The sequence below is a fragment of the Arachis stenosperma genome, chromosome 1 (assembly GCF_014773155.1).
Source record: "Arachis stenosperma cultivar V10309 chromosome 1, arast.V10309.gnm1.PFL2, whole genome shotgun sequence".
Lineage (NCBI taxonomy): Eukaryota > Viridiplantae > Streptophyta > Magnoliopsida > Fabales > Fabaceae > Arachis > Arachis stenosperma.
Window position 1 is genome coordinate 34,025,158 of NC_080377.1, and position 15,972 is coordinate 34,041,129.

Below are 15,972 nucleotides of genomic sequence, written 5' to 3' on the forward strand. Positions count from 1 at the left end.
TTAGTTAGAACTCCCCTAGATATAGCTAAATAATATCTATATACATATATATATATATATATACAACATCCCAGGTCCTGACCTGTTCAAGAAGTCCCTAAGCTGGCACCCAGGCTAGCCTAGACTCTATACTCGCTTAGTCCCTCTAAACTACTAAAGCGAGGGAAAGTACGTTCTAAGTCTTCAAAACTCAAGTCAGGTGGAACGTCACCAAAAGTAGGACATCATCTGTTATTCCTCTGCACGATCAGACATTGCCATAGGACGTCCCTCTGGTACCTCATCAAGTAGCCACACAACGGGAGTCTCGTACACAGGATTTAGGTTAAAGTGCGCATACGAACGGGGTGCAAACGTTGGCTGGTCTCACAGTATATACATATACATAGATAAAGAGATTCACCCTAGACTCAGAAGACTACCTAGAGCGAAATTCTCTTTACGAACGGTCGTCAGCGAACTACGGAAGGGTACTCATGCTTCCATCTGGAGGGGGAAGGGAGAGAGAAGGGGTAAGAACTGGGGAGTTCTTAGTAGGGTCGGGGTTATTAGTTACGTTCATTTATTTGGGGTCGATTAGCAGACGAATAATAGAATATAGCGAAGCAGTAACCAAAAGATAAAGATAGAAAGAGAAAGTAGAGGCAATAGAAAGCAGAACACAAACAAAAGAATACAAGAAAATAAAACATAGAAATAGCATACAAGCAGACAAACACCAAGAAATAGATCACACACAGAAAGGAGTGCAACAGAGAATGATGCGCAGACAAGAATGATGCATGTCTAGCCCTAGTGCAGGTAATGAGCTCATTTGTCGGTTACATACCCGCTCCCGACGTTACCCAGAGTCCTCTGACCAGGTAAGGCTTCCCTGTTGGCAATGCCCCTCGCAAGAGTCCTTTGACTTGTGAGGCAAACCACTGCAAGAGTCCTTTGACTTGCAGGACGGCACTAGCAACCCACTGCAAGAGTCCTTTGACTTGCATGGCGGAGCTAGTTAACTTATATCTGCCCAACAGACTCACTGTAAGCAACCTCTGTCTTACAGGAGCAACAACATACTCACTGTAAGCAACCTCTGTCTTACAGGAGCAACAACACACTCACTGTAAGCAACCTCTGTCTTACAGGAGCACATTCATCTTGATACCTCTGTAAGCAACCTCTGTCTTACAGCAAAGCATTATAGCAAGGTATCCCAGGAAAGCGTTCTCAGTGGTCGTACCACCATCTATCTGACTGCCTCTCTGCAGCAGATTCTTACATAATCATTCTCATTATCATCATTCATTAACATTCTCATTATTCATCATCACTTTCACATTCTTATGCAATATCTCTTTCTTTCTCTGTTCAATCATACTATACAAACTTTACATCTTTCACTTTTACAATATCGTAACTCAAACCATTTCTCTTTATCATATTATTCTTTTCTCTTTGTATCTCTTTACTCTGTTCTAGTTACTCTGTTCTCTGTATCTCTTTACTTTTCTCTGATTACTCTTTCTTCTGTTTCCATATCACTCTTTTTCTCTTTATCTCTTTACTTTACTCTGGTTTCTCTGCTTAACGTATGTATTTGAAGCTTATGTAAATTTCGGTATGAATAGTTATTCTGCCCCAAGTATAGGTTCATTAAGTCTATACTGAAACAGTTTAACTTTTCATATAATACTTAACCCTAGTCGCAACTCGAGGACTAACTATGTTGCCCTAGTTCGTTCACTAATCTCTGTCTGTTTTCTGTCATTAAAACTTTACAGACTTTTTCTTTGACTTTTATCTTTTCTTCAACCTTTATCTTTTCTTTATCTTTTCCTCACTAACATGTTATTACCACTCCCTAAGTGTTTTATGAAGGTAATTATAAGATTCTGCACTTAAAGTTGTCTTTCTAAAGCTTTTACAGAAAACTGCCTTTTCTGCATTATTTTATTATTTTTATTAAAATATTATTTTTAATTAAATATTATTATTTAATATTTTATTATTATTTATTATTTTATTAATATATTTTCGAAAATTAACTTTACTTTAACCTTTAACCTTTAAAATTCACTTTTTACCACCCGTAACTTTTAATATTTCTACTTTTACCACCCTAACTTTCAGAAATTACCAGACAACCCCTAAAACACCAAAAATTTTACTTCCTTGCCCTTTTTAAGATCTAAGGCCTGTTCTTCATTGTTCTTCATCACACTCAAAGTGTTCTTCATGTTCTTCATAAATTCTTCAAATTCTTTCTCTGTTTTTACCCGTTTTTCAGTCTTTTCAGCAACCGATGTTTACTACAATTCATAATAAATTAGCAGCCATTAAAACCCCATCTTTTCCACATGATTTTAACACAAATTGAACCTCAATTTAGGGCCTAGGGTTCGTTTTTCCAGCAGCCACAAGAACACACATTCATAGCTTGAATTTCATCAAATTTCATCAAAATTTCACCAAATTTTCACCAAGAATCAATCATATATGCAACCACTTTTTAGCACAGCCAAATCATACAACATTCACACATCTCAAACACAAATAATCAAGATTAATTTCGTGACACCCTACCTGGTTTTGCTGCTCCTAATTCAGTTAGACTTTCAGGTGGTCCTTTAGCACTTTTTCCTCCTAAATCACATCAAGAACAACTTTAAATCCAAAAACTCTCAACTGACCAAATCTCACTCAGAATGTTAGGAAGAGATATATCACCTTAGAGTTGCTGGAAATTCACGTTTCTTGGCCCTCAAGTCAAGTTAAGCATGATTCCTAAGGAAAAACATCAAGAAAACACATGTTTACATGGTTTTCCTTGAAAACCGAATTGAAGAGGGAGGGAGACAGCCATCTCACCTTATTTCCAGCCTTGATAAGTCACATGGTTATGTAGAGGAAGAAGAGAGGATCATTTTGGTGAAATCGGAGTTTTGATTTGAGTTTTAGTTCAGAAGAAATCAAGCTTTGAAGATTTATGAACCAAGAACTTTCTCTCCTTTTTCTCTTGGTTATTTTCGGCCACAATGAGCAAATGAGGCAGCCTTGGGGGTTTTGGGGGTGTAGGGTGAGTTGTGATTGGTTGGCTTGGAGGTGGATTAAAATAATATTAAAATATCTCAGGTGTATAACTACTAAAACTAGATGTATCGGAACACTTGTAAAAACATCTCTAAAAATTATTTTCTGAGCTACTAGCATAAATGACACTAGTAACATATTTATTATGAGAATAGAACATGTATAATGAGGCCTTAGCATTGCTAAATTCATCAGAGAGTGCTGGTGCTAAGCTGCACCAGTAAACTGTGAACCCGGTTAAACCGATTTTCTGTTTTTAACTAAAATTGACCAGGTAACCTTATAATATCATTCAAGAAACTTTTATTACTAATATAATGATAATATTACCCTATTATCTCTCTTCTCTCATGAATCGAGTCCAGTTCGTCAAACTGAGACTATCTACGAAAAACCGGATCAAAACTCCTAACCGATACGGTTCAAAAACTATGTTCTTCGTGTCCGCGTTATCGAGCTTGCCTTGGAAAAGGTTCTAGCTTAAAGATGACATAATGACAATGAGGATTGAGATACTTGATGATATATCAAAGGTTCTCCTTTTACCGATCCTCCGGAGTTCTCCATATCTTTAGAAAAGATCTCACGTACTCAAAAATTAGGGTTGTTACATTCTACCCTCCTAAAAGAAAATTTTGCCCTCAAAATTTTAGCCACGTGCAAGAATCCATCTTCAAGCGGTCTATTTCTTTCAAGCCATCCTAACGAAGAGATCGGTCCGTTGCTGATAGCATCCAAATCTCACACATCCATAGCCATTAAGATCATAACAGCTATGAAGATAGCTGTGGCTCACGTCAATTCATCGTTCGGAGCTCAATTAAACCATGCCTATTCACAGTCATTAAGGTCTTATCCGCACCAAACAATCAACATTAAGGTGATCAGTCTTAATATCTCAAGTTTGGCACGAACATTCCCAAAATGAGCACTCATAGACATTCATGCCAAATGTATCTTAAAGATACCCTAACGGCATGAGACACATAAGCAGAGTATGCAATGAAGCATAGTCAGTCCACTCCCCAGGCTCTACTGGGAACGAACTGCTCTGATACCAAATTGTAACGACCCAATTTCTGGTACGTCATGATCATACTAGAAACTAAGCGCTACCAACTTGTCTACCTAATTATTATCTATTATTTATTATATGAGCCTGACTCGTTGTTAAAAGCGTAGTTAATTTGCGAGGTACTTTTTTTTTTTGAAAACATTTGGATTAATAAACATAATCATTTATAATCAACTCACAAATAATAACAGATAAAACAGTTATAAACAACCACACATAAATACATCACGAGTAGCTAGAAACATTCATTTATCCAGCCTTTGTTAGAGTATAGACCGTTAGTTAGAACTCCCCTAGATATAGCTAAATAATATCTATATACATATATATATATACAACATCCCAGGTCCTGACCTGTTCAAGAAGTCCCTAAGCTGGCACCCAGGCTAGCCTAGACTCTATACTTGCTTAGTCCCTCTAAACTACTAAAGCGAGGGAAAGTACGTTCTAAGTCTTCAAAACTCAAGTCAGGTGGAACGTCACCAAAAGTAGGACATCATCTGTTATTCCTCTGCACGATCAGACATTGCCATAGGATGTCCCTCTGGTACCTCATCAAGTAGCCACACAACGGGAGTCTCGTACACAGGATTTAGGTTAAAGTGCGCATACGAACGGGGTGCAAACGTTGGCTGGTCTCACAGTATATACATATACATAGATAAAGAGATTCACCCTAGACTCAGAAGACTACCTAGAGCGAAATTCTCTTTACGAACGGTCGTCAGCGAACTACGGAAGGGTACTCATGCTTCCATCTGGAGGGGGAAGGGAGAGAGAAGGGGTAAGAACTGGGGAGTTCTTAGTAGGGTCGGGGTTATTAGTTACGTTCATTTATTTGGGGTCGATTAGCAGACGAATAATAGAATATAGCGAAGCAGTAACCAAAAGATAAAGATAGAAAGAGAAAGTAGAGGCAATAGAAAGCAGAACACAAACAAAAGAATACAAGAAAATAAAACATAGAAATAGCATACAAGCAGACAAACACCAAGAAATAGATCACACACAGAAAGGAGTGCAACAGAGAATGATGCGCAGACAAGAATGATGCATGTCTAGCCCTAGTGCAGGTAATGAGCTCATTTGTCGGTTACATACCCGCTCCCGACGTTACCCAGAGTCCTCTGACCAGGTAAGGCTTCCCTGTTGGCAATGCCCCTCGCAAGAGTCCTTTGACTTGTGAGGCAAACCACTGCAAGAGTCCTTTGACTTGCAGGACGGCACTAGCAACCCACTGCAAGAGTCCTTTGACTTGCATGGCGGAGCTAGTTAACTTATATCTGCCCAACAGACTCACTGTAAGCAACCTCTGTCTTACAGGAGCAACAACATACTCACTGTAAGCAACCTCTGTCTTACAGGAGCAACAACACACTCACTGTAAGCAACCTCTGTCTTACAGGAGCACATTCATCTTGATACCTCTGTAAGCAACCTCTGTCTTACAGCAAAGCATTATAGCAAGGTATCCCAAGAAAGCGTTCTCAGTGGTCGTACCACCATCTATCTGACTGCCTCTCTGCAGCAGATTCTTACATAATCATTCTCATTATCATCATTCATTAACATTCTCATTATTCATCATCACTTTCACATTCTTATGCAATATCTCTTTCTTTCTCTGTTCAATCATACTATACAAACTTTACATCTTTCACTTTTACAATATCGTAACTCAAACCATTTCTCTTTATCATATTATTCTTTTCTCTTTGTATCTCTTTACTCTATTCTAGTTACTCTGTTCTCTGTATCTCTTTACTTTTCTCTGATTACTCTTTCTTCTGTTTCCATATCACTCTTTTTCTCTTTATCTCTTTACTTTACTCTGGTTTCTCTGCTTAACGTATGTATTTGAAGCTTATGTAAATTTCGGTATGAATAGTTATTCTGCCCCAAGTATAGGTTCATTAAGTCTATACTGAAACAGTTTAACTTTTCATATAATACTTAACCCTAGTCGCAACTCGAGGACTAACTATGTTGCCCTAGTTCGTTCACTAATCTCTGTCTGTTTTCTGTCATTAAAACTTTACAGACTTTTTCTTTGACTTTTATCTTTTCTTCAACCTTTATCTTTTCTTTATCTTTTCCTCACTAACATGTTATTACCACTCCCTAAGTGTTTTATGAAGGTAATTATAAGATTCTGCACTTAAAGTTGTCTTTCTAAAGCTTTTACAGAAAACTGCCTTTTCTGCATTATTTTATTATTTTTATTAAAATATTATTTTTAATTAAATATTATTATTTAATATTTTATTATTATTTATTATTTTATTAATATATTTTCGAAAATTAACTTTACTTTAACCTTTAACCTTTAAAATTCACTTTTTACCACCCGTAACTTTTAATATTTCTACTTTTACCACCCTAACTTTCAGAAATTACCAGACAACCCCTAAAACACCAAAAATTTTACTTCCTTGCCCTTTTTAAGATCTAATGCCTGTTCTTCATTGTTCTTCATCACACTCAAAGTGTTCTTCATGTTCTTCATAAATTCTTCAAATTCTTTCTCTGTTTTTACCCGTTTTTCAGTCTTTTCAGCAACCGATTTTTACTACAATTCATAATAAATTAGCAGCCATTAAAACCCCATCTTTTCCACATGATTTTAACACAAATTGAACCTCAATTTAGGGCCTAGGGTTCATTTTTTCAGCAGCCACAAGAACACACATTCATAGCTTGAATTTCATCAAATTTCATCAAAATTTCACCAAATTTTCACCAAGAATCAATCATATATGCAACCACTTTTTAGCACAGCCAAATCATACAACATTCACACATCTCAAACACAAATAATCAAGATTAATTTCGTGACACCCTACCTGGTTTTGCTGCTCCTAATTCAGTTAGACTTTCAGGTGGTCCTTTAGCACTTTTTCCTCCTAAATCACATCAAGAACAACTTTAAATCCAAAAACTCTCAACTGACCAAATCTCACTCAGAATGTTAGGAAGAGATATATCACCTTAGAGTTGCTGGAAATTCACGTTTCTTGGCCCTCAAGTCAAGTTAAGCATGATTCCTAAGGAAAAACATCAAGAAAACACATGTTTACATGGTTTTCCTTGAAAACCGAATTGAAGAGGGAGGGAGACAGCCATCTCACCTTATTTCCAGCCTTGATAAGTCACATGGTTATGTAGAGGAAGAAGAGAGGATCATTTTGGTGAAATCGGAGTTTTGATTTGAGTTTTAGTTCAGAAGAAATCAAGCTTTGAAGATTTATGAACCAAGAACTTTCTCTCCTTTTTCTCTTGGTTATTTTCGGCCACAATGAGCAAATGAGGCAGCCTTGGGGGTTTTGGGGGTGTAGGGTGAGTTGTGATTGGTTGGCTTGGAGGTGGATTAAAATAATATTAAAATATCTCAGGTGTATAACTACTAAAACTAGATGTATCGGAACACTTGTAAAAACATCTCTAAAAATTATTTTCTGAGCTACTAGCATAAATGACACTAGTAACATATTTATTATGAGAATAGAACATGTATAATGAGGCCTTAGCATTGCTAAATTCATCAGAGAGTGCTGGTGCTAAGCTGCACCAGTAAACTGTGAACCCGGTTAAACCGATTTTCTGTTTTTAACTAAAACTGACCAGGTAACCTTATAATATCATTCAAGAAACTTTTATTACTAATATAATGATAATATTACCCTATTATCTCTCTTCTCTCATGAATCGAGTCCAGTTCGTCAAACTGAGACTATCTACGAAAAACCGGATCAAAACTCCTAACCGATACGGTTCAAAAACTATGTTCTTCGTGTCCGCATTATCGAGCTTGCCTTGGAAAAGGTTCTAGCTTAAAGATGACATAATGACAATGAGGATTGAGATACTTGATGATATATCAAAGGTTCTCCTTTTACCGATCCTCCGGAGTTCTCCATATCTTTAGAAAAGATCTCACGTACTCAAAAATTAGGGTTGTTACAAAAAGCAGTGAAAAAGCAAAAGCTTGTGAAAAAAAAATAAAAAAATTAATTGGCAAAAAAAAAGAAATATATTTAAAAAAAAAGATCCAAAGAAAAAGAGTGTGCTTAAGAGCTCTGGACACCACTAACTGGGGACTCTAGCAAAGCTGAGTCACAATCTGAAAAGGTTCACCCAGTTATGTGTCTGTGGCATTTATGTATCCGGTGGTAATACTGGAAAACAAAGTGCTTAGGGCCACGGCCAAGACTCAAAAAGTAGCTGTGTTCAAGAATCAACATACTTAATTAGGAGAATCAATAACACTATCTGAAATTCTAAGTTCCTAGAGAAGCCAATCATTCTAAACTTCAAAGGAAAAAGTGAGATGCCAAAACTGTTCAGAAGCAAAAAGCTACAAGTCCCGCTCATCTGATTAGAACTAATATTCATTGATATTCTAAATTTATAGTATATTCTCTTCTTTTTATCCTATTTTATTTTCAGTTGCTTGGGGACGAGCAACAATTTAAGTTTGGTGTTGTGATGAGCGGATAATTTATACGCTTTTTGGCATTGTTTTTAGGTAGTTTTTAGTAGGATCTAGCTACTTTTAGGGATGTTTTCATTAGTTTTTATGTTAAATTCACATTTCTGGACTTTACTAGGAGTTTGTGTGTTTTTCTGTGATTTCAGGTAATTTCTGGCTGAAATTGAGGGACTTGAGCAAAACTCTGAAAAGGGCTGACAAAAGGACTGCTGATGCTGTTGGAATCTGACCTCCCTGCACTCAAAATGGATTTTCTGGAGCTACAGAACTCCAAATGGCGCGCTCTCAACGGCTTTGGAAAGTAGACATCCAGAGCTTTCCAGCAATATATAATAGTCTATACTTTATTCGGAAATTGACGACGTAACTTGGCGTTGAACGCCAAGTACATGCTGCTGTCTGGAGTTACACGCCAGAAACACGTCATGATCCGGAGTTGAACGCCCAAAACACGTTATAACTTGGAGTTCAACTCCAAGAAAGGCCTCAGCTCGTGGATAGACCAAGCTCAGCCCAAACATACACCAAGTGGGCCCCGGAAGTGGATTTATGCATCAATTACTTACTTCTGTAAACCCTAGTAGCTAGTTTATTATAAATAGAACTCTTTACTATCATATTATCATCTTGGTTTTGATCCCTGGATTGTATTTTGATCCAGTGACCACGTTTTGGGGGCTGGCCATTCGGCCATGCCTGAACCTCTCTCACTTATGTATTTTCAACGGTGGAGTTTCTACACACCATAGATTAAGGGTGTGGAGCTCTGCTGTACCTCAAGTTTCAATGCAATTACTATTATTTTCTATCCAAATCAATTTTATTCTTAATCCAAGATATACGTTGCACTTCACCTTGATGAATGTGATGATCCGTGACACTCATCATCATTCTCACCTATGAACGCGCGTGACTGACAACCACTTCCGTTCTACCTTAGGCCGGGCGCATATCTCTTAGATTCCCCAACAGAATCTTCGTGGTATAAGCTAGAATTGATGGCAGCATTCTTGAGAATCCGGAAAGTCTAAACTTTGTCTATGGTATTCCGAGTAGGATTCTGGGATTGAATGACTGTGACGAGCTTCAAACTCCTGAAGGCTGGGCGTGATGACAAACGCAAAAGAATCAAGGGATTCTATTCCAACCTGATTAAGAACCGACAGATGATTAGCCGTGCCGTGACAGAGCATTTGGACCTTTTTCACTGAGAGGATGGGATGTAGCCATTGACAACGGTGATGCCCTACAAACAGCTTGCCATGGAAAGGAGTAAGAAGAATTGGATGAAAGCAGCAGGAAAGCAGAGATTCAAGAGGAGCACAGCATCTTCATACGCCTATCTGAAATTCCCACCATTGAATTACATAAGTATTTCTATCCTATTTTATTTATCTTTTAATTATCTAATCTCCCATAACCACATGGATAAGCCTGACTGAGATTTACAAGATGACCATAGCTTGCTTCATACCAACAATCTCCGTGGGATCGACCCTTACTCACGTAAGGTATTACTTGGATGACCCAGTGCACTTGCTGGTTAGTTGTGCGAAGTTGTGAACCATGGCATTGACACCAAGTTTTTGGAGCCATTACCTGGGATTGTTGAAGTGAAAAGAATGAATCACAATTTCGTCCACCACCCACTCATAGTTTTATTTGTTTTCTATCTTTGTTTTTGGGTTACCTTTCTTCCTTTTTCTCTTCTTTCAGGATGACCACCAAAGAAGGGAAAAGGAAGGCTTCTCAAAGGGGCAATAGACAAGTCCATTTGCACAATCTCTAGAGAAAAGCATCAGTTTTAGCAGCCCGTCCACCTACACATCTTCGCATGCACCGAGGACGGTGCAATCTTTAAGTGTGGGGAGGTCGGTACCGATCTCCATGGGTTAGTTATTCTCTTCTTAACACCAATGTCTTATTTTTTTTTTATTAGTTCATTGTTGCATTGCATAATAGATTGCATGTGTAGTTGATTGTTTGCATTTAAGTACTACTTGGTTGAAAAATAATAAGTTTCTTTCTAGGACCCTATTTTTGAAAAATTTCACTAATTTAAATTAAAAATTAAAATTTTCTATGTGTTAAATTTGTTTGAAGTTGTATTTGGAAGATGGTTTTTTGAGCTAAAGAACACACAACCTGTGAGATTTTGAGCTTATTTATATGGTTACATTATTTAACCATAAATATTTTATTCTTGTGTGTTTTCTTCTCTATGATTGCAATCTTTATTTTGTTCCATTCTATATGTCTACTATTTAGTGTATTTACATGCTTGTATATGATTGAGGCCATCATTTGATTATTAGCTCACTTATCCCCAAAAAGCCTACCCTTTCAATCACCTTTGTTAGCCACCTTGAGCCTTTTATCCCTATTTGTTTAATATTTTACCACATCACTAGCCTTAAGCAGGAAAACAAATTAAATATCCCAATTGAATCTTTGGTTAGCTTAAGATAGAGGTTGTGCATCAACTAAGTGTGGGAAAACTGTGGAAACATGGGTTAATAAGGGAATGTATCATGTTTCTAATTTATTTGAATATTCGGAATTCGGGAACCTACTCATGAAAAAAATCAAAATAATTAAATAATGAAAAATCCATGTGCATTGATAAGTTATGTTTATTTCTCTACACAAAAAAAAATCCAAAAATATTCAATAAATACGTAAATAAATAAAGGGACAAAATTACCCCAATGTTAAGCTTTAATAAAGATCAAGGCACATGTGATAAAAGTAAAGAAATATCACAAATTTGGTACATGAGTATGAGAATTATACAAAAGTGGGAATTATGGGTAGCTAGGTGTGATTTTAGAATTACATAGACTGTGTGTGTGGTAAGAGCTTAGGTTAGTCAAAGATTCATATTATAGCTCACTTGGCCATACATATATCGTCACCCTTAACTTAGCCCCATTACAACCCTGAAAAGACCTCATGATGTTTGCATTGGTATACTAAATATTTGTTGATTGGTTAGATGAAGAACAAAGTTTAGAAAGCATGATTAGAGAGGAGTAGAGTGATTGACCCTAGACACTTGAGAGTTAGAGTGATATACACTACCAGTAAGGGTTCAGTGCTTGATTCTATGTTTCATGCTTTCATGAGCTATCTTCTTACAAGTTTACTTGCTTTTTATTGTACGATTTGAATTAGTGGAATTTGGTTTATATTTGTCTTGGAGAACTTGTTTGTTTTTAACCAAGTAGATAGAGACGTCTTAGCATGTAGTTGCATTCACATTCATAGGTTGCATTGCATGAGTCTTGCTTTTTTCCCTACTCATTTATTTTATCTCCTTAAGCTAAGCATGAGGATATGCTAATGTTTAAGTGTGGGGAGGTTGATAAACCACTATTTTATGGTTTATATTGTGTTTAATTGAGTGGTTTTTATCAAATTCTTGCCCACTTATTCATAGGATTAGCATGATATTACAATTCCTTTCCAAAGTTGTTCTATGGTTGAAAACTTGCTTCTTAGAGATCCTTTTATTATATATTTTAATTCTTCTTTATACCATTCGATGTCGTAATCCGTGTGTTAAGTGTTTCAGGCTTCATAGGGTAGGAATGGCTTAGAGAATGGAGAAGAAACTTGCAAAAATGGAAGGAACACAAGAAACCAAGGAGATAACTAGCGAACACCGATGTGGACGTATGGCTCACGCGACCGCGCGAAATAGAGAAAATCACAGCGACGCGTACACGTGCCTGACGCATACGCGTGGATTAGAGTCTGCATGAATGACGCAAACGCGTAGACTACGCGTACGTGTGGCAAGAAAAAAACGCTGAATGACGCACACGCGTGGATGACGTGTACGCGTGACATGCGCGATCTGCAGAATTAATGGAACACACTGGGAGCGATTTCGGACCGTGTTTTGACCCAGTTTTTGGTCCAGAAACACATAATAAAGCCAGGGAACATGCAGAGACTCAAGGAATACTCAGCATAGGCTCATAATTCATAATTTTAGGTTTAGATGTAATTTTTAGAGAGAGAGAGGCTCTCTCCTCTCTCTTAGGTTTTAGGATTTAGGATTTCTTTTAGGATTAGGATTTCTACTTCTCAATTTCCAGGTTTAATATTCCTTTACTTTTCTTTATGTTTTTTTCTACTTTTATTTATTCTATTACTTTAGTTAATTACTTGATGTTGCCAATTTGGTTTATGGATTCTTATGTTCAATCTAACTTTCCATTTAATATAATTCGAGGTATTTCAAATATATGATTTTAATTTAGCTTTTTACACTCTTAGCTTTGGTTGAGTAATTAGAGACTCTTGAGTTATCAAACTCAACTGATGATTAAAAATTGGAATTCTTTGCTGATTGATTTGAATTCCCCTAACTCTAGTTTTTTCTTAGGAATTGACTAGGACTTGAAGAATCAAATTGATTTATCCACTTAACATACCTTCATAGTTAGAGGTTAACCAAGTGGGAGCATGGTGTACGAAATTGTGATCATCAACAGTGGCGCCCAAAAACTTGGTAGCACTCTCAAACATGAATCACACTTAGTCACAACTCCGCACAACTAACCAGCAAGTGCACTGGGTCGTCCAAGTAATACCTTACGTGAGTAAGGGTCGATCCCACGAAGATTGTTAGTATGAAGCAAGCTATGGTCATCTTGAAATTCTCAGTTTGGCGGATAATAAATGTTATGGAGTTTTCGAATAATAAATAAAGCAGAAAATAAAGATAGAGTTACTCATGTAATTCAATGGTGGGAATTTCAGATAAGTGTATGGAGATGCTTGTCCCTATTGGATCTCTGCTTTCCTACTGCCTTCCTTCAATCCTTCTTATTCCTTTCCATGGCAAGCTGTATGTAGGGCATCACCGTTGTCAATGGCTACATCCCATCCTCTCAGTGAAAAAGGTCCAAATGCTCTGTCACGGCACGGCTAATCATCTGTCGGTTCTCGATCATGTTGGAATAGAATCCCTTGATTCTTTTGCGTTTGTCATCACGCCCAACAATCGCGAGTTTGAAGCTCGTCATAGTCATTCAATCCCTAAATCCTACTCGGAATACCACAGACAAGGTTTAGACTTTTCGGATTCTCATAAATGCCGCCATCAATCTAGCTTATACCACGAAGATTCTGATTAAGGAATCCAAGAGATATGCGCCCGGTCTGAGGTAGAACGGAAGTGGTTGTCAGTCACACGTTCATAGGTGAGAATGATGATGAGTGTCACGGATCATCACATTCATCATGTTGAAGTGCAACGAATATCTTAGAACAGGAATAGCTGAATTGAATAGAAAATAGTAGTAATTGCATTAAAACTTGAGGTACAGCAGAGCTCCACACTCTTAATCTATGGTGTGTAGAAACTCCACCGTTGAAAATACATAAGTGATGAAGGTTCAGGCATGGCCGAATGGCCAACCCCCAAACGTGATCAGAAGACCGAATGGTCAAAAGACCTTACAATCAAAGACACTAATACACTAGTAAAAAGTTCTATTTATACTCAACTAGCTACTAGGGTTTACAGAAGTAAGTAATTGATGCATAAATCCACTTCCGGGGCCCACTTGGTGTGTGTTTGGGCTGAACTTGATCTTTACACAAGCTGAGGCTTCTTTTGGAATTGAATACCAAGTTGTAACGTGTTTCTGGCGTTCAACTCTGGTTCGTGACGTGTTTCTGGCGTTTGACTCCAAAATGCAGCATGGAACTGGCGTTGAGCGCCAGTTTACATCATCTAATCATGAATAAAGTATGGACTATTATATATTGCTGGAAAGCTCTATATGTCTACTTTCCAAACCGTTGAGAGTGCGCCATTTGGAGTTCTGTAGCTCCAGAAAATCCATTTAGAGTGCAGAAAGGTCAGAATCTAACAGCATCAGCAGTCTTTTGTCAGCCTTTTATCAGAGTTTTGCTCAGGTCCCTCAATTTCAGTCAGAAATTACCTGAAATCACAGAAAAACACACAAACTCATAGTAAAGTCCAGAAATGTGAATTTAGCATAAAAACTAATGAAAACATCCCTAAAAGTAGCTAGATCCTACTAAAAACTACCTAAAAACAATGCCAAAAAGCGTATAAATTATCCGCTCATCAGAGCAAAAGCCAATTCTCATCACAATTGATAAGGATAACTAGGATAGGACTTTTAATTCTCATACCTTGCCAAGAGCTTTATTAGTTATTAATTTAATTTCTTGCAATTTACTTTTCTTGTTCAACCTATTTAAAAAACCCAAAAATATTGTTTTCCATAACCAATAATAAATCACACCTCCCTGCAATTCCTTGAGAAGACGACCTGAGGTTTGAATACTTCGGTTATAAATTTTATTGGGTTTTGTTACTTGTGACAACCAAACTTTTGTACGAAAGGATCTCTGTTGGTTTAGAAACTATACTTACAACACGATTATATTTGTGAATTTCTTTACCGATAGAAAACTAGATCGTCAAACAGCTTGAGAGAGAGTGACACAAACAAAGGGTCTTCGAAGAGAGAGAAAAGGAGTTCACAGAGAGAGTGAAATGCGAAGGAGGAGGAACCGTCCGCTGCCACCACTGTTACCGTCATCGTCGCCACCGTTGGGGCTTGCTGTTGCCGTTCGGGTGAACCTGAACCAAACCCGTCCTTGTTGCCGGAGCTATTGGTGCCACTAGGGTTGAACCATTCCTGTCACTATCCTGAACTATCTCCAGCTCCTTCTTGTCGCTACTCCGGTCCAAATTATGCGCTCATTTGTTCCATTTCACTTCAATCCTCATTACTTTGAATTTGGCACTCCGGGTTTAGTATCTTTGGTCCCTTGGAACCACGTTGTGAGTAGGCTTTGCATTTATAACCGTTAAGCTTTTGGTTTATCCTATTATGAGTTTTTAATTATATTTATAAAACTATTATTAAAGAACTTTGATTTGATTATAATAATTGATTTATTATAGCTGAATAATTCTTCTTATGAAATTCATATATTAGAAATTTTTACATGAGACTATATATATGTTTGATAAAGCTTTATATTATTTTAGAATATTGATTTTATTCGAATATATACTTTTGAAGTATTAAAGTATTTGTTGGCACTGACTTAGAAATTATGAAATATGTTTCTATGATTGAAAAAGTATGATTTTAAAATATTTTTGATAAGAAAGTATTATCTGATTGATTTGATTCAATACCTTATATATTTGAGAGATTAAAGATTTATTGTATTTGAAACTATATGTTTTGAATTAGTTTGGGAGGCTCGTATTAGAAGACCGTAGTTAACGGCGGTTATGACGTTAACTTAGATGCATCTGACTCAGACT